The sequence below is a fragment of the Pongo abelii genome, chromosome 9, assembly GCF_028885655.2.
Source record: "Pongo abelii isolate AG06213 chromosome 9, NHGRI_mPonAbe1-v2.0_pri, whole genome shotgun sequence".
Taxonomy (NCBI): Eukaryota; Metazoa; Chordata; class Mammalia; order Primates; family Hominidae; genus Pongo; species Pongo abelii.
The window spans coordinates 127,071,493-127,096,657 of record NC_071994.2 but is presented as its reverse complement, the minus strand read 5'-3'; the positions used below and the strand labels follow the sequence as shown (position 1 = coordinate 127,096,657).

At 41.0% G+C, this 25,165-nt stretch overlaps 1 pseudogene; it reads left to right on the top strand.

Moving 5' to 3' along the window:
* LOC100439876 (olfactory receptor 6M1-like) overlaps nt 1-25,165 on the top strand; it is a 37,249-nt pseudogene that overhangs the window by 284 nt on the left and 11,800 nt on the right.

The following is a 25,165-nucleotide window of genomic DNA, read 5'->3' as shown; positions in this document are numbered from 1 at the left end:
GACTATTCCTGGACTACAGCCACATCTCATTGCCGCCCTTCTTCCCAATCCAAAGCCTCCTTTGCATCCTCCTCTTGTATCCCCCCACCTTAACCCACAAGTATAGGATACCTCTACTCCCTCCTTGGTGACCGATCATGCACTCCTTACCATCTCATTAAAACCTAATCACCCTTACCCAGCTCAATGCCAACATCCCATCACACAGGGCGCTTTAAAAAGATTAAAGCCTGTTATCACTCGCCTGCTACAGCATGGCCTTCTAAAGCCTATAAACTCTCCTTACAATTCCCCCATTTTACCTGTCCTAAAACCAGACAAGCCTTACAAGTTAGTTCAGGATCTGCACCTTATCAACCAAACTGTTTTGCCTATCCACCCTGTGGTGCCAAACCCATATACTCTCCTATCCTCAATACCTGCCTCTACAACCCATTATTCTGTTCTGGATCTCAAACATGCTTTCTTTACTATTCCTTTGCACCCTTCATCCCAGCCTCTCTTTGCTTTCACTTGGACTGACCCTGACACCCATAAGGCTCAGCAAATTACCTGGGCTCTACTGCCGCAAGGCTTCACAGACAGCCCCCATTACTTCTGTCAAGCCCAAATTTCATCCTCGTCTATTACCTATCTCGGCATAATTCTCATAAAAACACACGTGCTCTCCCTGCTGATCATGTCCGACTGATCTCTCAAACCCCAGCACCTTCTACAAAACAACAACTCCTTTCCTTTCTAGGCATGGTTAGATACTTTCGACTTTAGATACCTGGTTTTGCCATCCTACCAAAACCATTATATAAACTCACAAAAGGAAACCTAGCTGACCCCATAGATCCTAAATCCTTTCCCCACTCCTCTTTCCATTCCTTGAAGACAGCTTCAGAGACTGCCCCCACCCTAGCTCTCCCTGACTGATCCCAACCCTTTTCATTACCCACAGCCAAAGTGCAGGGCTGTGCAGTCAGAATTCTTACACAAGAACCAGGACTGTGCCCTGTAGCCTTTTTATCCAGACAACTTGACCTTAGTGTTTTGCCTAGCCCTCAAGTCTGCGTGCAGCAGCCGCCACCGCCCTAATACTTTTAGAGGCCCTTAAAATCACAAACCATGCTCAACTCGCTCTCTACAGTTCTCATAACTTCCAAAATCTATTTTCTTCCTCACACCTGACACATATACTTTCTGCTTCCCGGCTCCTTCAGTTGTACTCACTCTTTGTTGAGTTTCCCACAATTACCATTGTTCCTGGCCCGGACTTCAATCCGGCCTCCCACATTATTCCTGATACCACATGTGACCCCCATGACTGTATCTCTCTGATCCACCTGACATTCACCCCATTTCCCCGTATTTCCTTCTTTCCTGTTCCTCACCCTGATCACACTTGGTTTATTGATGGCAGTTCAACCAGGCCTAATCGTCACACACCAGCAAAGGCAGGCTACGCTATAGTAGAAGCCACTAGCCCGCCTCTTACAACCTCTCATTTCCTTTCCATTGTGGAAATCTATCCTCAAAGAAATAACTTCTCAGTGCTCCATCTGCTATTCTACTACTTCTCAGGGATTATTCAGGCCCCCTCCCTTCCCTACACATCAAACTCAAGGATTTGCCCCCACCCAGGACTGGCAAATTGACTTTACTCAACATGCCCCGAGTCAGGAAACTAAAATACCTCTTGGTCTAGGTAGACACTTTCACTGGATAGGTAGAGGCCTTTCCCAAAGGTCTGAGAAGGCCACCACGGTCTTTTCTTCCATTCTGTCAGACATAATTCCTCGGTTTGGCCTTCCCACCTCTATACAGTCCGATAGCGGACCGGCCTTTATTAGTCAAATCGGCCAAGCAGTTTTTCAGGCTCTTGGTATTCAGTGAAACCTTTAAATTCCTTACGGTCCTCAGTCTCCAGGAAAGGTAGAATGGACTAAAGGTCTTTTAAAAACAAACCTCACCAAGCCCAGCCACCAACTTAAAAAGGACTGGACAATACTTTTACCACTTTCCCTTCTCAGAATTCATGCCTGTCCTCAGAATGCTACAAGGTACAGCCCATTTGAGCTCCTGTATGGACGCTCCTTTTTATTAGGCCCCAGTCTCATTCCAGACACCAGACCAACTTGGACTATGCCCCAAAAAATTTGTCATCCCTACTATCTTCTCTCTAGTCATACTCCTATTCACCGTTCTCAACTACTCATACATGCCCTGCTCTTGTTTACACTGCCGGTTTACACTGTTTCTCCAAGCCATCACAGCTGACATCTCCTGGTGCTATCGTCAAACCACCACTCTTAACTCTTAAAGTAAATAAATAATCTTTGCTGGCAAGGCTATTCTAAACCTCCTTAGGCACTCTCTAATTAGATGTCCTAGGTCCTCCCAATTCTTAGTCCTTTAATACCTGTTTTTCTCCTTCTCTTATTCCGTTTAGTTTCTCAATTCATCCAAAACCATATCTGGGCCATCACCAATAATTCTACATGACAAATGTCTCTTCTAACAACCTCACAATATCACCCCTTACCATAAAATCTTCCTTTAGCTTAATCTCTCCCACTCTAGGTTCCCACGCCGCCCCTAATCCCGCTTGAAGCAGCCCTGAGAAACATCACCCATTACCTCTCCATACCATCCCCAAACATTTTTGCCATCCCAACACTTTACCACTATTTCGTTTTATTTTTCTTATTAATTATAAGAAGACAGGAATGTCTGGCCTCTGAGCCCAAGCTAAGCCATCATATCCCCTGTGACCTGCACGTACACACCCAGATGGCCGGTTCCTGCCTTAACTGATGACATTCCACCACAAAAGAAGTGAAAATGGCCTGTTCCTGCCTTAACTGATGACATTATCTTGTGAAATTCCTTCTCCTGGCTCATCCTGGCTCAAAACCTCCCCTCCTGAGCACGTTGTGACCCCCACTCCTGCCCGCCAGAGAACAACCCCACTTTTTCCTTAACCTACCCAAATCTTATAAAATGGCCCCACTCCATCTCCCTTCGCTGACTCTCTCTTCGGACTCAGCCCGGCTGCACCAGGTGAAATAAACAGTCTTGTTGCTCACACAAAGCCTGTTTGGTGGTCTCTTCACACAGACACGCATGAAAAATAGGAACCATGGAAAATACTTTAGAAGAGACATACCTTAGTAACTACCAATAAAAGTCATATAAAATTAAGCTATTTATGTCTTTAATCAATCATCCTTGTGAAAAATGTCTTGTTGAGCTTGTTACACACACACACACACACACGGTTACAGAATTTTTAATACCATAAATTCTTTCTTTCTTTTTAAATCACTGCCAGCTGTGGGGTTAGAGATGATTAAAACAAAACAAAACAAACAAAAAAAGCCTTGCTTCAAAAACCCTGTTTTATCAAAAGATGAAAATTTAATCTCATTTAGGCATATAGGCAACTGGACTACCAATAGATGAAGAAGAAAGCAATGAGGTATTTTCTCAAGGAGAAAATGTCACAAGAAAAGACACATAAGAAAGAGAAGAGATGTTCAGTGGATTTCAGAAAACACTTGAACATAAGGCAGCATGTAGCATGTAGAACATGCTAGCTCCAAACAAAAACCAAATACTTGAAGTCATACAGAAGGAACAACAATTTCAAATGCTGGGTAATGAATAAACTGAATGACCTAATATTTCAATTTTCTGCATTCAAGTAGATAACACTGAATGCAATTAACAACCTGTGCACTTCCAATTAGCCATCCTTATATAGTTTGTGCTCAAATATTTTATCATAAAGCAATAAACCAACTTTTTCTTCAGATGACTTACTTGACATATGATGGGCTGATGGTCTATGCTACAGTCCTAAATAAAAGATTCTAAATGATTAAATGGGTTATGAATTGAGGGAAACCCAGCATTACATTAACAACTCAAAAGAATCTCAGAGCAAAGATATTGTGAATATCTTGTCCAGTAGGAGGCTTGTATTTTCATTTTGTATCAGATCCCTTTTGAATAGCAAGAATTCTTAATTTTAAAATATTTGAATTCCCTAATATTATCTCTTACTGTTAAGATTTCTTTAGCATTGCTGAGAAATCATCCCTACAGAATTTCAGAAATATACTTCTTTATACGTCTTTAAATGTTTAAGTTTAGGTTTTATATTTAAATCTCTAGTCTAATCATAGTTGATACTTTGTAACAAGGAGAAATCTCCTATTTCTATGGATTGGCTAATCTGAAATTTTCGGAGAATGCCAGGAATAGTTTTCATAAAATTACAGACTCTCAAAAACTTACAGGCTGTCTACTCCACTATTCCAATACAGTATTTAACCCATCACTAAAATATCACTGTTGACCTTGCTATTGCTGTTGTTACATTTTTGTTTTTACAGCCTCTTCCCTTAGGATTGGAACAGTCATAACCTTTGATTCATAATGTATTCTGATCTTTCTTCCAATTATGACCCTCTTTTATTTTACTGTTTGTTTTTAATAGTGAAATAAACATCTACCACCTGCCCAAGAATGAGAACATTATAAATGAATTACAACTACCTATGTGTTCTTTCTCCATCCTCACCTCCTGCTCCCTCATAGCCATATATATGGAAATATAGTATTGATATATATGGAAAATATAATTTTTATATATATTATTTTTTCCACATTTTCTGAAAATTTCTTCTTTTGCCACTGATTTGCCATACACATAAATTATATATCAAAGTCCTCTATATTCCATGGGTCTGTTTTATGGGGTTACGGGGTTTCTATTTTCTGGTCAACTTTTCAATCCTTGCACAAATGTGACATATTCTGAAAGAAAATTACTTTCTTACTGATAAGCAATAGTGTAATTCCTCTCTTCAATACATTGTTGATTAAATGAGCAACAGTGGTTATGCTTATCTTATTCCTGATTTTCAATTCTTCAAATGTTTCCTCATTTGGAATAATAATTTATGTAATTTTGGATAAATATTTTATACAAAATTAAATAAGTTTATTTCTATTTCTTTCTATTTCTATAATGACTATGTGTTTAAACCTATTAAATACTTTTTCTGTCCATTGAGGTGACAAAGTGGTTTGTCCTTGAACCTGTGAATGTGAAAGAATATTTACAAAAATTTAATATTCAACCATTCTTTCATCCCTGGGATAAGCTTATAGACACTACTGATTTTGGCTTACTTATCCTCTTTTGTTTTTTTCACTTACCAGTTTATTATAAAGGACATTACAAAGGATACAGATGAAGAGATGTGTAGGGTGAGGTATGGGGTAAGGGGCACGCCCTCCCTGGGTGTGCCACCATCCAAAAACCTCCACGTGTTCAGCTCTCCAGAAGCTCTCCAAACCTTGTCCTCTTGGGTTTTTTGGAGGTTTCACTATGTAAGCATGATTGATTAAACCATTGGTCATTGGTGATCAACTTTACCTTCAGCCTCTCTACCCTCCCCAGATGTTGGGGGTGGAGCTGAAAGTCCCAACCCTCTAATCATGCCTTGGTCTTTCCAGTGATCATCCCCACCTGTAACAAGGGTTATGAGACTTATCAGCCAGGAACTGTGGACAAAAAACAATATATATCATCATAATATCACAGTCCACTCACTGGTTTTCAAACACAGATGTTTTATATCCAAATAATACGCAACTCGAAAGATACTGCCACATTACTAGAATCCCATTCAATCATTAATAACTAGTCCAGCACATCATACCATATGAATATCTCACAGGGTGAGGCAACTCAGGTTTGCAAGCTTCTTTTCAATCTTCTCAGTTTCCAAAATCAGGAATGGTTTCAGCAAGCACAGCTTCACCCTTTCATGCATCTGGAATAATTGAGCTAAGAGACAATGTCATTTCTTGCTCTAAGAGTGTTTTGAGTTGTTAATGTAATGTTGGAGTTCCCTCAATTCATAGCCCATTTATTCATTTCTTTACTCTCAGCTACTATTTCCCCTTCTCTCCATTAGTACTCAAACTTTTTCACCTTTTGAAGGGACATCAGAATCACCACTATGCTGGTCTAGATTGCAGGAAGCAATACTAGTCTAGCAAATACCTCCCCCTCAGTCCACTCCCATTTAGATAATGTTACATAGGTGCAGAACTAGTGAGCTATTTTTACCACCAGGCAATATAGCTGCATTCACTCAGCCTCAATTTTGCTAGATAGGGTGAAAGCACAACCCATCCCCATTGGGTTCCTATTTAAAAACATAGCGATAGTTTCTTGCTTAGAAATTATTCCTGCTTCCAGCACTTGTAGTTGCAACCCTAGTCCTAGGATCATTGCATTAGGTAGGGGAGAAAAGAAAAAAAAAAAGGTTTTTTTGCAGTGATTTGGAGAAGAAAGAAAAAATTACAGTTGTTATACTAGGGTACTCCTCCCTTGGTAAGAATTGCCTAGTCATATCAGCATCCTCCCCACTGCCACTTCCCCAGATCAACAAGAAAAACAGAAAAATCTAATGGGGATACTCCTTTAGCTGCACTCTTATTGAGTGTGAACACACACTCATGAAGGTGTGAAAGCCAGCCCTTCATGCTTTCATCCTCCCCTGTTTTAGATAACCAATGTTTTAGTTGCTCCTTATGCTTCTCTATTAAACTATCAGTCTAAGTCTAAGGAGGGTATCTTTCAGCCCATTGCTGGATAGTATGGATTGCATGGTATGTTCCCTGGTGTGAAGGAATGACAGTCAGCCATCCAAATCCATGCAATATCTCCTGTTCTGGTTTCTTTACGGCATTCTGAGCATCTGCATCTTTCACTGGGAAAGCAAAACCCACTCCAGAGTCAGTGTCTATTCCTGCCAAGACCTATTTGTAACCCCTCAGGACTACCAGCATCAGTCTCCATTGCCACCTATGTTCAGGGCCTTTGTTCAGCTATGGGGCAAGGAATCTGACAGAACAAGAGCTGCTGAGATTGCAGATGACAGTTCCAAGGTGAACGGACATCATCCTGTTTGGAAGTCTGCTACTCTGACCAAAGAAGGTAAAAACAAATCAGCTTGGTGGGCTGAATTGCTTGCTGTTTTCTTAACAGAGATGAAAGAATTGAACAATAATAGAAGCCCCAGTGGTTTGGGTTTTTACTGACCCATGGGCAGTGACCAATGGCCCGGCCATACTCTCATGCAAGAAGGCAATGGAAACCTGGCCTATTAAAGGTATGGCCATGTGGAGCATGGCCCTGTGGAAATTTAAGGGGGTGCATTAAAGCTGCATGTGTTCTGCTGTCTAAAGCTCCAATTTGTTTATTCTTTATGTAGGATATTTGCATGTATACATGAATAAAATAGGCCTGTAATTTTCCTTTCCATATTTATCTGATTATAATCAATGTTATTATTGGCTTCATAGAATGAATTGCAAAGTATCTCCCGTTTCTTAAAATTTTCTGAGTTTTCATCACATTGCAACTAGTTGTTCCATGAAAGTCCCATAGAGGTCACCTGAAAAATTATGTGGACCTTCTTTGTAAGAAGATTTTAATTACTTATTCAATTCCTATAAGAGTTTTAAGACTACTAAGGTCTTTTTATTTTTTCCTCAGTTAGTTGTGTTAAGAACAAGTCTATTTCTTGTCAGTTTTCAAATGATACAGCCTATAGTTAGTGACATAGTCTCATTAACTCTTTAATGTTTGCCTTATTTTCTGTATTCATTCTTGATATAATATCATTTTACCTTCTCTTTCTTCTTCCTTGTCTCTTAATGAATCTCACCAGGATTTAGTCTTTTCAGATAATTAATTTTGGCTTTATTAATCAGATTGGATTTTTTTTGTTTTTCATTTTATTGATTTCTGCTTTAATCTTTATCAGCTTTCTTCTACATGTTTTGTGTATTATTTCTAAATCTTCTTAAGCTTTTCTAATTGTCAACTTTTGTTCTTTTATAAAAGATTTTTTTTCCTTGATGTACCCAACAAGGTCTCAGTGTGGCCTAATATTTGTTGTAGATTAAGAGAAGCCTTCAGATTATGATATGTCAGTCAGTCCTGATACAGGAATGTTCATATAGTTTGGATGTTCCCCCTCCAAATCTATTAGTTCACACAAGAACTGGTTGTTTTAAAAATACTAGCGCCTCCTCCTCTCCCTTTTGTTCCCTCTGTCACCATGTGACACTTCTGCTCCCCCTTTGCCTTCTGCCATGACTGGAAGCTTCCTGAGGCTTCCCCAGAAGCCAACTAGATGCTGGAGCCATGACTTGTACAGTCTGCAGAATGGTGAGCCAAATAAACCTCTTTGCCTTATAAGTTACCCAGCTGCAGGTATTCCTTCACAACGAGGCAAAATGGACTAAATAAAAATGGTAATAGAATTTGTTTGATTGCTTCTCTTCCCTCCACAAAGTATGATGTGATGTTATATGCTAGGATAGCCAATGAAGGGTTAAAATATGATTGAAATAACTTGGGGAATTTTCAGTTTATTATATACTTCAGTTAGCTTGGATGGTTTTGTATCTAAGAAGGAAATAGAGAAGAAATATATAAGTTTAACAGAAATCAAAAAGAGTTTAAAGGAACCAGAGAGTTGTGTAATTTTTTTTAATCCAACCTGTTAATCATATAGATGAGAACTGAGACCAAATGAGATCATTTGGTTTGCCCCAGGCCACAGTCACAGACAGGATTAGGACCCTTCTCCTCTGGAATGTCCTCCCTATTCTAGATTTAGCAAGATCATGGAAAATTTGAAGGGTATCTTAAACTGTTCTAATTTCCTTTGTTTGTTTTTTTGCCCCTCCAGTGGAAAGGGCCATACGAAACCAGACAATGGTAACTGAATTCACCCGGTCTCCCTTCCTGCTGTCCAGGAGCTTCAGATTTGGCTATGTGTCATTCTCTGGCTGGTTCATATGCTCACCATAACAGGAAACCTTTTCGTCATTTTCTTAATGTGGACAGATAATTGTCTCCAAACCCCAGTGGACTTGTTCCTTAGAAGAAAGTCATATCCTTCTCTGGCTGCATCACCCAAATATATTTCTACTTCTTTCTGGGGACAGTGGAGTTTATCCCCTTGGCAGTGATATCCTTCAACCACTGCATGGCAACCTGTGACCCCCGTGCTGCACCATCATTGCAAACAGCAGGGCCTGCCTCCTGCTGGCTCTGGGATGCTGGATGGGAATCTTCCTGGCTGTGTTGTGCCTGACTATTGTGGTGTCCAGGTTGCCAGACTGTACTGAAAAAGTTAGTCCCTTCTTCTGTGACATTGCCCCTTTACTGCAGGTGGCCTGTATTGATATTCATTTCATTGAGATGATAAGCTTCCTTTTATCATCTCTTATGGTCCTGAACTCGCTGGTGCTCAACGCCACATCCTATGCCTACATCATTTCTCCCTCCTGCGCATCTCCTCAGCCCAAGGATGTCAGGAGGCCTTTTCCACCTGTGCTTCACACATCACCATCATCTTTATTACCTGCTGAAACTCCATCTCCATGTATGTGAGGCCTAACCAGAGGTATTAGCTGGATTTTGACAAAGTGACAGCTGTCCTCACTATAGTAGTGACTTCTTTTCTGAATCCCTGCATTTATAGCTTGAGAAATGAAAAGGTAAAGAAAGTATGAAGGGAATCAATTTGCACAATAGTGTCACCACATTCCAAAGGAACATGACACTAAGCAACTTCAGGACATCTAAGCTATGCTGCCTCTGTATGGCACCTTGTTCATGTGAACAGTGGCACGGAAGTGAGGCTGAGCCTCAGATTATGCATGCAGAATGAATAAGCATCACACATCACTAACAGTGAAGTATTATAACCTTGATATGAAAGCCAGGGAAAAAAAAGTAAAGATTCTATGTCCTCATTGTCTTTGAAATATTCTTCATGTAGTAATATGGAATGGCAGAAAAACTCCAGACCCTGAGTTATAAGAGCTAATGTCTAATATTTGTTTAGCCACTAAATGTCCATAGAGTTAGATTAGTTATATTACATCTCTAAGCTTTTGCTTACTCATCTCTAAAATGATGGCAGGAATTTCTGCTGTTTATCTTACATGACACTTGTGGCTCTTAAATGAGATCATTCATATAAAGTAACAACATGTCATCACATGTAGACATTGGAAGAGTGAAAAATAATGAGCTTTCACTAGCCTGAAATGCTTCCTTTTAAATAATCTTGACTATGTTGAGGCAAAATACTTAATTCTCCTAGCCAATATGGCAAAGAGACAAGTTTAAAAGATTGATTAATGAAAAGACTATACCATCCTATGCTGTTTCTAGGGAAAAGGTCTATCCTGCACACAAGTCAGGTATACACCTGCTGTGGCATTGGGAGCCTCAGATTAGCTTTATCTTTACCTAGTTCCATTAAACATTTTATTTGGTTCCTAATGTCCTTTGTTCTGACTCAAGCTTCACCAAATACCTATGTACCTAATTTGTTTTCCCATATACTTTTTCTATTTGGAGGAAATATTCTGGCAAAAGCAAAAGTTGTGTAGCTGTCTAGCACTATCTTTGTTATTGTAAATTAATTTCTATTTTGATCAATGTGAGCCATCTCTAAATGTAGTTTCTATACACTGTGATCACAAATAGAAATGTGATTAATTTATCGACATAGTATGACTTTAAAGACTATATTTGGAAAGCAGGATCACCTTTTAAGTCTATTATTGTTTCCTGTAACTATGTATATAGCTCTTTTCTTCAAATTTTTATGCTCTGTTTAGGCTTTATTAGTTAGAAAGGGCAATGATGCAGTGCGATCAGTGTAACGAGGAAAGGGTAGGATGCAGAAGGCTGTTAAGAAGCAAGGTTAGAAATAGGAGTGTCACCATGGATGTTGATACTGTTGCTAAGTATCCTAGAGAATCAGAGAGCTTGGTTTGCGTCAAAGAGGGGTGAGATGTTCAACAACTAAGCATAACCTTAACAACTGAAACAGGATTCAATATAAAGAAGGAAACATCACTTTGCCACTGTAAAAAGAATTATGATAATGTATAAGAAAAAAGTAGCCCCTAACACCCAGAACTGCTCTGAGGTTCAAAGATAGGCCCTAATATTAGTATAAACTGATCTGATGATCACAGCTACGTTTTTCTCTCATTGCACATTAACAAGCTCACCAAACATCCATTTCAGACAAGATCGTCATGTGGCACAAAATATCAAACATCACCTTTTCTCGCCAAATGAATGACTGCTGTCTCTTTACCAATTATACCTTTATCTCACTCTGTCTGCCCTAACTATAGATAAGGTATTTTGATATACTCAGTAATAGAATTGCCCCATTTTTCTAACAATGCTTAATCCAGAGCAAGCCCCTACTTTTTTAGATACTTCCCGAAAGTACCAGAGCCTGTACTGTAGCTGTCCTGTAGCTGGTACACCCTCTTATTTAAATATTCTGTGGTTCCCCACGGTGTGGCCTCTTCTCATGGTGATGATTAATTAAACCCTACTTGTTTAACTATAGGTATGTTGCTGGTAGTCTTTGGCATAAGAACACTGACATGTAGAGAAACATAAAGCTCTGATAAAAGGCAAACAAACCTTAAAGCCTCTGAATCTAGAGAACCCCAAAAGTAAGAAAAAGTGTTTGAAAATACAGAACGGTGTAAAAATAGTACCATGAAAAGAACTGAGAGTCTACCTCTGGCTCTGCATCACCTGGTGAGTTTGACAATCCCTAATGAGAATGAATCAGTGATTAAATAAAACCACATCGTATAATTCAGATTATATTAATTATGTCTTTGTATGACTAAAGTGTATGTAAAGTTGTGTTTTGGTTACTCACAACACTGTTTTTATCTTCTTAGTTATAAATAATACTTACGTTGCTAAATCCCTAGGTTAAAGAACTCTACTGAGGTCTTGTTCATGAAAACACCTACCCCTAAGTGAACACAGCAGATATCTTTTTCTGCATTTGGTGCCAGAAGCCTATGAGAGCCTCAATTATACTAATACCTGTAACCCAGGTAGAAAAGAGAATAGTCCTCTGATAAGGAATTGCAGATAATTCTGTCTGTGTAACACTTTGTAATTGGACAAATCTTATTTTGATTATTTCTTACTCAAATTTTAGTTTGATTTATAATTTTCCTTGGAATGCTATTTCCTTATGCTCCAAGGTCCCCACCAAACACCCAAAGAGATCAATTTGAGTTCTTTTATGGATACAATGTAGTACAACAGTCTTCATTTATTAGATTTTTTCATGACATTTTGTGACAGTTGGAAGATATTACATTACCTAAAGCCTTGTTATTTACAAAATCAGTGACCATATGACGTTTTAAGTGTCTTCTTTTATGTTTGTTCCTCATTACTCACCATTCTCATCACTGGTTTAAGAGAGAGCTGACTGTCAGAAGACTACCCCAAGTCTGTGGGAGAACAGTTCTTTAAACACAAGTTTCTATCCTATAGACTAAAATGCAAAGCCCAAATTACTTATGTAAGTGTTTTTTTTTTTTCCTATTCATGCACATCATGTTAAAATCCCAATAAAGATAAGATTCAAGCTTCAGTATCTGATTTCAGTCACACACTTAAAAATGTCTAGCATGGTCTTATTTGCTTTGAATAGACCCATATCCCAATCAGTTTGTACAGTGGTGGTCTGGATTGGAGGTGAAGTTACGTTCAAGCGCAAAGAGGAAGGTGCTTTCACTTGGATACAACAAAAGGCCTATAGGCCTATAGGTAAATATGTAACTAAATACTTAGAAAAGGAATTTTCAAAACCTCTTCATTCATTCATAATTAAATTGCACTTCAAAATTTCTCATAGGCTGAAATGAAATACTCCAAATAGTTAACATAGATTAATTTGAGTAATACAATGGCTGGCATTTTTCCATCACTCTACTTTTCTACATTTCCTACATTTTCAGTACCCAGAATGCATACACTTAAATTTTTTTAATTAAATGAGAATTTTGTTATGAAGAGGTCAAATTTATTTTACCACTAATGCACAGGAAACTAACAAGGGACTCTCATATTTGGTTAAATAGGATATTCTCTTATTCTATCTGTTTTAAACTCTCAAGGTTCATGTTCTTTAATGTAGTGTCCATTTTGTGAGTAGAAATAAATATCTAAAACTTCCTGCTTTTTAAAAACTCATTTTTTTGTCTTCTAGTTGTAAGTAAATGTCCTAAGGGACTGTTTTTTTTTTTTTTTTCTTTAAGTTCAAAGTTTGGAAATTAATCCTGAGGGAAATGTACTGAGCCAAAGTGAACTGATTGCAACTTTTACTGGTTTTGAATTATCTCCACTGGCAGCAAGTTAGTAATGAAGTTCCCAAGTGGTAACAGCAACAAAATAATGCAGTATTTAATCTGGGAGTCTAGATCCCATATCCAACATAAATAAGCCACAGCTTTGGGGCAGAATTAAAATTATTCGTACAAAAGTCATAGACTAACCCATCAACAAAGGATGATTATCATGAGATCCAAGGTCCCACCACTTTCAAAAGTGATGATTCTGACAACTTTTGAAAGAATGTATTATTTGTGAATATTTATGAAGCACCACAACTTGATATACTTTGGGGCCATGTGCAAAGTAGAACATCAAAAGAGAAACTGAAAGTGACATGAGCAAGAAGGTAAATTAGGAAGTACCAGCCCTCATCTCCCCATGGAAACACTGATTAACATTCACATATGGGACAAAATACTTTCATGAGATCCCAGAACTCAGTTAAGAAATTGCTGCACTCTAGACGAACATATAACCAAAAACAGCTGCATTGAAACAGGTAAGAAGAGCAGTTTCACTTTATCCACAACAGTCCCTGACCCCAAACTAGCACAGCTCAATGCCCTGAGAGAGCTCCTCATCATGTGATTCCTCCCTCAGGACCAAGAGGGAGTGAAGCATGCATCCAATGTGCCCAGCAGTTAGGGAAGCTTCCCGAGATACCTGTTTCCCTCACTTCCCCCAAAGCATTGAGAGGACTTAGAATGATAAGGTAAGAACAAAAATGATTAAATCAGTAATCAAAAACCTCCCAACAAAAAAAACACACCCCCCCAAAAAAAGGGCCCACGATCAGATGCCTTCATGGATGAATTCTACTAAATACTTACAGAATAATTAATACCAATTATATGATTTGGCTCTGCGTCCCCACCCAAATCTCATCTTGAATTGTAATAATCCCCATGAGTCAAGGGTGGGGCCAGATGGAGATAACTGAATCATGGGGACAGTTTCCTCCATACTGTTCTCATGATAGTGAGTAAGTCTGATGGTTTTATAAATGGGAGTTCCCCTGCACAAGCTCTCTTGCCTGCCACCACGTAAGATGTGCCTTTCTCCCCCTTTGTCTTCTGCCATGATTATGAGGCCTCCCCAGCCATGTGAAACTGTGAGTCCATTAAACCTCTTTTTCTTTATAAATTACCCCATCTCGGGTATGTCTTTATTAGCAGCATGAGAACAGACCAATACAACCAATTATTCTCAAACTCTTCCAAAAAACTGAAGAGGAAGGAACACCTTCAAACACATTGTATGAGGCCAGCCAAACAGAGACATGATAAAACAAACAGAGACACTACAAGAGACAAAGCCAAAGAGAAACACTGCAAGAAAAGAAAACTATAGGCCAAATATCCCTTATGAACACAGATGCAGACTTGTTTGTGTGGTTGCTTCATAGTGTCACTGGTCTGTGTACTTCACTGTGTTGTGTAGTGGCTGGTAACAATTTTTCCTTTCCATATTTAGTGCTTCCTTCAGGAGTTCTTGCCAGGCAGGCCTAGTGGTGACTAATTCCCTCAGCATTTGCTTGTCTGTAAAGGATCTTATTTCTCCTTCACTTATGAAGCTTAGTTTGGCCGGATATGAAATTCTGGGCTGGAAATTCTTATCTTTAAAAATGCTGAATATTGGCCCCCAATCTCTTCTGGCTTGTAGGGTTTCTGCTGAGAGATCCTCTGTTAGTCTGATGAGTTTCCCTTTGTAGGTGACCTGGTCTTTCTCCCTGGCTGCCCTTAACAGTTTTTCTTTCATTTTGACCTTGGAGAATCTGATGATCATGTGACTTGGGGTTGATCTTCTCATGGACTCTCTTACTGGGGTTCTCTGGATTTCCTGAATTTGAATGTTGGCCTGTCTTGCTAGATTGGGGAAGTTCTCCTGGATGATATCCTGAAGTATGTTTTCCAATTTGGTTTCATTCTCTTTGTCTATTTCAGATACCCCAATCAGTTGTAGGTTTGGTCTTTTTACATAGTCTCAAATTTCTCAGAGGTTTTGTTTGTTGCTTTTCATTCTTTTTTCTCTATTCCTGTCAGCCTGTCTTATTTCAGAAAGATAGTCTTCAAACTCTGAGATTCTTTCCTCCACTTGGTCTATTCTGCTACTGATAGTTGTGATTGCATTGTAAATTTCTCATGTTGTGTTTTCCAGCTCCATCAGGTCAGTTACGCTCTTGTCTAAACTAGCTATTCTGGTTATCAGCCTCCTGTATTTTGTAATCATGATTCTTAGCTTCTTTGCATTGGGTTACAACATGCTCCTTTAGGTCAGTGAAGTTCACTATTACCCACTTTTCGAAGCCTACTTCTGCCAAGTCATCCATCTCAGCCTCAGCCCAATTCTGTGCCCTTGCTGGAGAGGCGTTGCAGTCATTTGAAGAAAACGCACTCTGACTTTTTGAGTTTTCAGCATTTTGCATTAATTCTTTCTCATCTTTGTAGGCTTATCTACCTCTGATCTTTGAGGTTGCTAACCTTTGAATGGGGTTTTTGTAAGGTCTTTTGTTGCTGTTGTTGATATTGTAGTTGTCTTCTGTTTGTTTTTAACAGGCCACTCGACTATAGGGCTGCTGCGGTTTGCTGGGGGTCCACTCCAGACCCCACTCTCCTTGGCCTCTCCTGCATCTGTAGGAGGCAGCCGGGGTCCCCCACTGGAAGATCTCACCCAGTCAGGAGGGACAGGATCAAGAATCCACCCCATGAAGAAGTCTGGCTGCTTCTTGGTAGAGCAAACATGTTGTGCTGGGTCGGGAGAAGCCTCTTTCATGAATATGGGACTGCCCATATTCTCCTCAGCCAGCAGAACAAAATGGCTGAGTTTACGGAACTGCAGAGATGGTGGTTGCTCCTCCCCTTGGGAGTTCCCTCCTAAGGAGAGGTTAGATCTCTGTCTGCAGAGCTGAGGACCCACCCAGTGAGGAGAAGTGGGTCGGGGTCCCGGTTAAAGAAGTAGTCTGGCTAAAGAAGCAGTCTGTCCACGATCTGGTAAGGCAGCTATACTGCGCCCCGGGGTCCTTTCCTTTTCTGTGCCCCTGGCAGGCTGGGATGGCTGAGTCTACAGAACCACAGATATGGTGGTCATCCCTCCTACCAGGAACTCCCTGCCAGGGAGAGATCGGAGTTCTGTCTGTGGAACAAAGGACCCATCCAGTAAGGAGGACTGTGTCAGGGCCCAGGTTAAAGAAGCAGTCTGGCCACGATCTGGCAAGGCCATTGTGCTGCACCGTGGGGGCCCCTATTTGTCTGGACTGTATGCATTCTCCACAGCCAGAAAGCTGGAATGGCTGTTTCCCTCTGAACCATAAAGATGGTGGCCATCCTTCCCTCCAGGAACAAGGTCTTGTCTCCAGCTGACTTAACCCTCTGCCCTTGGCTGGCCAGATTCTAACCCAGTGGGTCTTAACCCATGAGGTGCTGTGGAAGTGGGGCCTACAGAACGATGCTGCTTGACTCCCTGTATTCAGCCTCCTTCCTAGGGATGTGTATAGAAGGATTTTCCACCTTGGCAGTATCTCTGGCCCGAGCATGCAAAACTCCTGGGTCTCTATGTGTGTGTAAGTGGCTATTTTGCCAGGACTCTGCCCAGCTTTGTGTAACAAACCCAAGGCCCTTGTGATGTGGGCTCATGAGGGGATCTTCTGCTCCACAGGTTGCAAAGACCTGTGGGAGAAGCGTGACTTCCCGGGTGAGTCACACAAACACCCACCACCTCCCCTGGCTGGGGATGAGGGTTTCTTTGGCTCCAAGCTTCTCCTGGGTGGGCCCTCACTGCACCCCCCACCTCCAACCTGCTTCTCCCCACTCTCTGTGGATCTTAACTGCTTGCCTATTCATTCCTAATATGATAACCTGGATATTTCAATTGAAGGTATTGTATTCACTCGCCCCTTTTCATTCCTCTCCATGAGTGCCATGGACCACAGCTACATCTAACTGGCCATTTTGTCCCCAACCCAAAATGTCTTAACGCAACTCAGCATCAACTCAAAAGTCCAAAGTCTTCAATTTAATCTGAGAGTCAAGGCCATGTTTCTTCCACCTATGAACATGTAAAATCAAAACAAGTTATTTACTCTAAAGATACAATGGTGGTAAAAGCAATGTGTAGACACTTCCCATTTAAATAGAGAGAAATTGGCCAAAAGAAAGAGGCAACTGGGGGGAGGAGCCAAGATGGCCGAATGGGAACAGCTCCGGTCTACAGCTCCCATCGCGAGCGACGCAGAAGACGGATGATTTCTGCATTTCCATCTGAGGTACCGTGTTCATCTCACTAGGGAGTGCCAGACAGTGGGCGCAGGTCAGTGGGTGAGTGCACCGTTCGCCAGCCAAAGCAGGGGCGAGGCATTGCCTTACTCGGGAAGCGCAAGGGGTCAGGGAGTTCCCTTTCCAGGGGTGACAGACGGCACCTGGAAAATTGGGCCACTCCCACCCGAATACTGTGCTTTTCCGACGGGCTTAGGAAACGGTGCCCCAGGAGAGTATAGCCCGCACCTGGCTCAGAGGGTCCTACGCCCACGGAGTCTCGCTGATTGCTAGCACAGCAGTCTGAGATCAAACAGCAAGTCGGCAGCGAGGCTGGGGGAGGGGCGCCCGCCATTGCACAGGCTCGCTTAGGTAAACAAAGCAGCCTGGAAGCTTGAACTGGATGGAGCCCACCACAGCTCAAGGAGGCCTGCCTGCCTCTGTAGGCTCCACCTCTGGGGGCAGGGCACAGACAAACAAAAAGACAGCAGTAACCTCTGCAGACTTAAATGTCCCTGTCTGACAGCTTTGAGGAGAGCAGTGGTTCTCCCAGCACGCAACTGGAGATCTGAGAACGGGCAGACTGCCTCCTCAAGTGGGTCCCTGACCCCTGACCCCCGAGCAGCCTAACTGGGAGGCACCCCCCAGCAGGGGCAGACTGATACCTCACACGGCCGGCCAGGTACTCCAACAGACCTGCAGCTGAGGGTCCTGTCTGTTAGAAGGAAAACTAACAGAAAGGACATCCACACCAAAAACCCATCTGTACATCACCATCATCAAAGACCAAAAGTAGATAAAACCACAAAGATGGGGAAAAAACAGAGCAGAAAAACTGGAAACTCTAAAAAGCAGAGTACCTCTCCTCCTCCAAAGGAACGCAGTTCCTCACCAGCAACGGAACAAAGCTGGATGGAGAATGACTTTGACGAGCTGAGAGAAGAAGGCTTCAGACGATCAAATTACTCCGAGCTACGGGAGGATATTCAAACCAAAGGCAAAGAAGTTGAAAACTTTGAAAAAAATTTAGAAGAATGTATAACTAGAATAACCAATACAGAGAAGTGCTTAAAGGAGCTGATGGAGCTGAAAACCAAGGCTCAAGAACTACGTGAAGAATGCAGAAGCCTCAGGAGCCGATGTGATCAAATGGAAGAAAGGGTATCAGCCCTGGAAGATGAAATGAATGAAATGAAGCAAGAAGGGAAGTTTAGAAAAAAAAGAATAAAAAGAAATGAGCAAAGCCTCCAAGAAATGTAGGACTATGTGAAAAGACCAAATCTACGTCTGATTGGTGTACCTGAAAGTGACGGGGAGAATGGAAACAAGTTGGAAAACACTCTGCAGGATATTATCCAGGAGAACTTCCCCAATCTAGCAAGGCAGGCCAACATTCAGATTCAGGAAATACAGAGAACGCCACAAAGATACTCCTCGAGAAGAGCAACTCCAAGACACATCATTGTCAGATTCACCAAAGTTGAAATGAAGGAAAAAATGTTAAGGGCAGCCAGAGAGAAAGGTCGGGTTACCATCAAAGGGAAGCCCATCAGACTAACAGCGAATCTCTCGGCAGAAACCCTACAAGCCAGAAGAGAGTGGGGGCCAATATTCAACATTCTTAAAGAAAAGAATTTTCAACCCAGAATTTCATATCCTGCCAAACTAAGCTTCATAAGTGAAGGAGAAATAAAATACTTTACAGACAAGCAAATGCTGACAGATTTTGTCACCACCAGGCCTGCCCTAAAAGAGCTCCTGAAGGAAGCACTAAATATGGAAAGGCACAACAGGTACCAGCCACTGCAAAATCATACCGAAATGTAAAGACCATCAAGACTAGGAAGAGACTGCATCAACTAATGAGCAAAATAACCAGCTAACATCATAATGACAGGATCAAATTCACACATAACAATATTAACTTTAAATGTAAATGGACTAAATGCTCCAATTAAAAGACACAGACTGGCAAATTGGATAAAGACTCAAGACCCATCAGTGTGCTGTATTCAGGAAACCCATCTCACGTGCAGAGACACACATAGGCTCAAAATAAAAGGAGGGAGGAAGATCTACCAAGCAAATGGAAAACAAAAAAAGGCAGGGGTTGCAATCCTAGTCTCTGATAAAACAGACTTTAAACCAACAAAGATCAAAAGAGACAAAGAAGGCCATTACATAATGGTAAAGGGATTAATTCAACAAGAAGAGCTAACTATCCTAAATATATATGCACCCAATACAGGAGCACCCAGATTCATAAAGCAAGTCCTTAGTGACCTACAAAGAGACTTAGACTCCCACACATTAATAATGGGAGACTTTAACACCCCACTGTCAACATTAGACAGATCAACGAAACAGAAAATCAACAAGGATACCCAGGAATTGAACTCAGCTCTGCACCAAGCAGACCTAATAGACATCTACAGAACTCTCCACCCCAAATCAACAGAATATACCTTTTTTTCAGCACCACACCACACCTATTCCAAAATTGACCATATACTTGGAAGTAAAGCTCTCCTTAATAAATGTAAAAGAACAGAAATTATAACAAACTATCTCTCAGATCACAGTGCAATCAAGCTAGAACTCAGGATTAAGAATCTCACTCAAAACCGCTCAACTACATGGAAACTGAACAACCTGCTCCTGAATGACTACTGGGTACATAACGAAATGAAGGCAGAAATAAAGATGTTCTTTGAAACCAACGAGAACCAAGACACAACATACCAGAATCTCTGGGATGCATTGAAAGCAGTGTGTAGAGGGAAATTTATAGCACTAAATGCCCACAAGAGAAAGCAGGAAAGATCCAAAATTGACACCCTAACATCACAATTAAAAGAACTAGAAAAGCAAGAGCAAACACATTCAAAAGCTAGCAGAAGGCAAGAAATAACTAAAATCAGAGCAGAACTGAAGGAAATAGAGACACAAAAAACCCTTCAAAAAATTAATGAATCCAGGAGCTGGTTTTTCGAAAGGATCAACAACATTGATAGACTGCTAGCAAGATTAATAAAGAAAAAAAGAGAGAAGAATCAAATAGATGCAATAAAAAATGATAAAGGGGATATCACCACTGATCCCACAGAAATACAAACTACCATCAGAGAATATTACAAACACCTCTACGCAAATAAACTAGAAAATCTAGAAGAAATGGATAAATTCCTCAACACATACACCCTCCCAAGACTAAACCAGGAAGAAGTTGAATCTCTGAATAGACCAATAACAGGAGCTGAAATTGTGGCAATAATCAATAGCTTACCAACCAAAAAAAGTCCAGGACCAGATGGGTTCACAGCCAAATTCTACCAGAGGTACAAGGAGGAGCTGGTACCATTCCTTCTGCAACTATTCCAATCAATAGAAAAAGAGGGAATCCTCCCTAACTCATTTTATGAGGCCAGCATCATCCTGATACCAAAGCCTGGCAGAGACACAACAAAAAAAGAGAATTTTAGACCAATATCCTTGATGAACATTGATGCAAAAATCCTCAATAAAATACTGGCAAACAGAATCCAGCAGCACATCAAAAAGCTTATCCACCATGATCAAGTGGGCTTCATCCCTGGGATGCAAGGCTGGTTCAATATATGCAAATCAATAAATGTAATCCAGCATATAAACAGAACCAAAGTCAAAAACCACATGATTATCTCAATAGATTCAGAAAAGGCCTTTGACAAAATTCAACAACCCTTCATGCTAAAAACTCTCAATAAATTAGGTATTGATGGGTCGTATCTCAAAATAATAAGAGCTATTTATGACAAACCCACAGCCAATATCATACTGAATGGGCAAAAACTGGAAGCATTCCATTTGAAAACTGGCACAAGACAGGGATGCCCTCTCTCACCACTTCTATTCAACATATTGTTGGAAGTTCTGGCCAGGGCAATTAGGCAAGAGAAGGAAATCAAGGGTATTCAATTAGGAAAAGAGGAAGTCAAATTGTCCCTGTTTGCAGATGACATGATAGTATATCTAGAAAACCCCATTGTCTCAGCCCAAAATCTCCTTAAGCTGATAAGCAACTTCAGCAAAGTCTCAGGATACAAAATCAATGTACAAAAATCACAAGCATTCTTATACATCAATAACAGGCAAACAGAGAGCCAAACCATGAGTGAACTCCCATTCACAATTGCTTCAAAGAGAATAAAATACCTAGGAATCCAACTTACAAGGGATGTGAAGGACCTCTTCAAGGAGAACTACAAACCACTGCTCAAGGAAATAAAAGAGGATACAAACAAATGGAAGAACATTCCATGCTCATGGGTAGGAAGAATCAATATCATGAAAATGGCCATCCTTCCCAAGGTAATTTACAGATTCAATGCCATCCCCATCAAGTTACCAATGACTTTCTTCACAGAATTGGAAAAAACTACTTTAAAGTTCATATGGAACCAAAAAAGAGCCCGCATCACCAAGTCAATCCTAAGCCAAAAGAACAAAGCTGGAGGCATCACACTACCTGACTTCAAACTATACTACAAGGCTACAGTAACCAAAACAGCATGGTACTGGTACCAAAACAGAGATATAGGTCAATGGAACAGAACAGAGCCGTCAGAAATAATGCCACATATCTACAACTATCTGATCTTTGACAAACCTGACAAAAACAAGAAATGGGGAAAGGATTCCCTATTTAATAAATGGTGCTGGGAAAACTGGCTAGCCATATGTAGAAAGCTGAAACTGGATCCCTTCCTTACACCTTATACAAAAATCAATTCAAGATGGATTAAAGACTTAAATGTTAGACCTAAAACCATAAAAACCCTAGAAGAAAACCTAGGCATTACCATTCAGGACATAGGCATGGGCAAGGACTTCATGTCTAAAACACCAAAAGCAATGGCAACAAAAGCCAAAATTGACAAATGGGATCTAATTAAACTCAAGAGCTTCTGCACAGCAAAGGAAACTACCATCAGAGTGAACAGGCAGCCTACAAAATGGGAGAAAATTTTCGCAACCTACTCATCTGACAAAGGGCTAATATCCAGAATCTACAATGAACTCCAACAAATTTACAAGAAAAAAACAAAAAACCCCATCAAAAAGTGGGCGAAGGACATGAACAGACACTTCTCAAAAGAAGACATTTATGCAGCCAAAAAACACATGAAAAAATGCTCACCATCACTGGCCATCAGAGAAATGCAAATCAAAACCACAATGAGATACCATCTCACACCAGTTAGAATGGCAATCATTAAAAAGTCAGGAGACAACAGGTGCTGGAGAGGATGTGGAGAAATAGGAACACTTTTACACTGTTGGTGGGACTGTAAACTAGTTCAACCCTTGTGGAAGTCAGTGTGGCGATTCCTCAGGGATCTAGAACTAGAAATTCCATTTTACCCAGCCATCCCATTACTGGGTATATACCCAAAGGACTATAAATCATGCTGCTATAAAGACACATGCACACGTATGTTTATTGCGGCATTATTCACAATAGCAAAGACTTGGAACCAACCCAAATGTCCAACAATGACAGACTGGATTAAGAAAATGTGGCACATATACACCATGGAATACTATGCAGCCATAAGAAATGATGAGTTCACGTCCTTTGTAGGGACATGGATGAAATTGGAAATCATCATTCTCAGTAAACTATCGCAAGAACAAAAAACCAAACACCGCATATTGTCACTCATAGGTGGGAATTGAACAATGAGAACACATGGACACAGGAAGGGGAACATCACACTTCAGGGACTGTTGTGGGGTGGGGGGAGGGGGGAGGGATAGCATTGGGAGATATACCTAATGCTAGATGACGACTTGGTGGGTGCAGCACACCAGCATGGCACATGTATAAATATGTAACTTACCTGCACGTTGCGCACATGTACCATAGAGCCTAAAGTATAATAATAATAATAATAATAATAAAAAGAAAAAAAAGAAAAAAAAAAAAAAGAAAAAAAAACAAAAAGAAAGAGGCAACTGGCCCACACAAGTTTGAAACGCAGCAGGCAGACATTAAATCTTAAAGCTCCAGTGTAATCTCCCTTGACTCCATGTCCCACATTCTGGGCACACTGATGTGAGAGGTGCACTCTCAAGGCCTTAGACAGTTCCACCCCTGCATCTTTGCAGAGTGCAGCCCCTGTGGCTGCTCTCACAGGCTGCAGTTAAGTGCTTGCAGCTTTTCCGGGCTCAAGGTGCAAGCTGCCACTAGCTCTACCATTCAGGGGTCTGGAGGGTGATAGCCCCATTCCCACAGGCAGTACCCCAGTGAAGTCTCCATGTGGAGGCTCCAACACCACATTTCCCTTCAGCACTGCTCTAGTAGAGTCTCCGTGCAAGGGCTCCACCTGAAGCAAGCTTCTGCCTGGGCACCCAGGCCTTCCAATATTTCCTCTGAAATCTAGGTGAAAGCTGCCAAGCCTCCTTCACTCCTGCATTCTGTGCAACTGCAGGCTTAACATCATGTGGAAGCCACCAAGGCTTACAGCTTGTGCCCTCTGGAGCTGTGACCTGAGCTGTACCTGGGTCTTATTGAGCCATGACTGAAGGAGGAACAGCCATGATGCAGGGAGTGGTGTCCCAAGGTGGCACTGGGCAGCATCCGAGGCCTTGCCCAGAGTGGGTATGTCCTAAATGCCTCTAGGCATGTAATGGAAGAGGGATGTTCTAAAGACTTCTGGAATGCCTTTAAGGCTTTTTGCCCATTGTCTTGGCTATTAGTACTTGGCTCCCTTTTAGTCATGCTAATCTTTCTAGCAAGTGGTGGCTCTGCAAGCCACTTGGATTCCTTCTCTACCACACCGCCAGGCTGCAAATGTTCTAAACTTTTGTGTACTGCTTCTCTTTTAAATATGTTATAATTTTAAGTAATTATTTTGTTTGATATCTGATCCCAGGCTGTTATAAGCAGGCAGGCCACATCTTGAATGCTTTGCTGCTTATAAGTTTCTTCTGCCACTCTTAAGTTCAACCTTACACAGAGACCTAGGATATAAATACAATGCAGCCAAGTTCCTTGCTAGGATATAACAGGGTAACCTTTGCTCCAGTTCTCAATAACTTCATGATTTTCATCTCAGACCTTATCAGCTTGGCCTTCGCTGTCCATATTTCTATGAGCAATTTGGTCATAATCACTTAACAAGTCTCTAAGAAGTTGCAAACTTTCCCTTGTCTTGCCATCTTCTTCTGGGACCTCCAAATTCTTCCAATGTCTTCCCATTACTCAATTCTAAAGCCACTCTCACATTTTCAGGTATTTTTATAGCAATTCTCCACTCCTCAGTTCCAATTTTCTGTGTTAGTTCATTTTTGCATTGTCATGAAGACATATCTGTGACAGGATATTTCTGTTTCCACTCATGGTGGAAGGTGAAGAGGAAGCCAGCACATCACATGGTGAGAGCAGAAGCAAGATGGAGGAGGGGTAAGTCTCGGACTATTTAAAATAACCAGATCCCACATGAACAAACCTAACAAGAACTCCCTCATTACCAAGGGGAGGGTGCTAAGCCACTCATGAGGGATCTGCCTCCCTGATCTGATACTTCCCACTGGGCCTCACCTCTGACACTGGGAATCACATTTCAACATGGGATTTGGAGGGGACAGACATGCAAAC